We start from the raw sequence: 729 nt of genomic DNA on the forward strand, positions 1-729 counted from the left end.
CATCTTCCCACGTGAATGAGAAAGAAGTAAATATTCTTTCACAAGATAACAGTTAAAGGGCCATGGTATTCAAATTTCCTAGAGGCTCACCCTTGTAACAATAATCTGAATAATATTTCCATGACACTAACATTCTTGGAAACTTTTCTGCAAAATATGATTATTACGAACAAGGTACACATTGGTAATGCATATTGGATTAAACCAATTTCACAGTTCAGGCGATCTGCATCTTCCAATAATGCATCCACAGTCCATAGACAAGATGCAAATCTATCTTCCCCAAAGGAAATAGCGAAAATAAGGCACGCGGAAATTTTGTCAGAGGAACCAGACCATAAATTATTAGAGCAATTAGCTAAGGCGCTAGAATGTAAATATTCAGTTAATGACAACTACATTTCCATGTCCTTAATTAACATATACACAAATATAAAATGAAAAAGTAAAAACGGTGAAAAACTACATACCTAAATCTAATACCGCAATTTCATCTTGTTGGAAGGAGTATGGCCTAGTCTTTTCGTGCGGAGGAATGAGTTCATCTTCTCAACAGCAACAACTAAATCCTATATAAGTATTTCAGCACTTTAGTGAGAGGGTGGGAGCCATAGAACATGAATACAATAGAACAAGAAAGGATAAACAGCACAAGGAATTTAAAAAAACGGAGAAAAGCATTACAACAATTCAAAAAGCAATTTGCGGTCAAGGCGAAAATAAGTATAG

This window comes from Nicotiana attenuata, chromosome 6, assembly GCF_001879085.1.
Source record: "Nicotiana attenuata strain UT chromosome 6, NIATTr2, whole genome shotgun sequence".
Taxonomy (NCBI): domain Eukaryota; kingdom Viridiplantae; phylum Streptophyta; class Magnoliopsida; order Solanales; family Solanaceae; genus Nicotiana; species Nicotiana attenuata.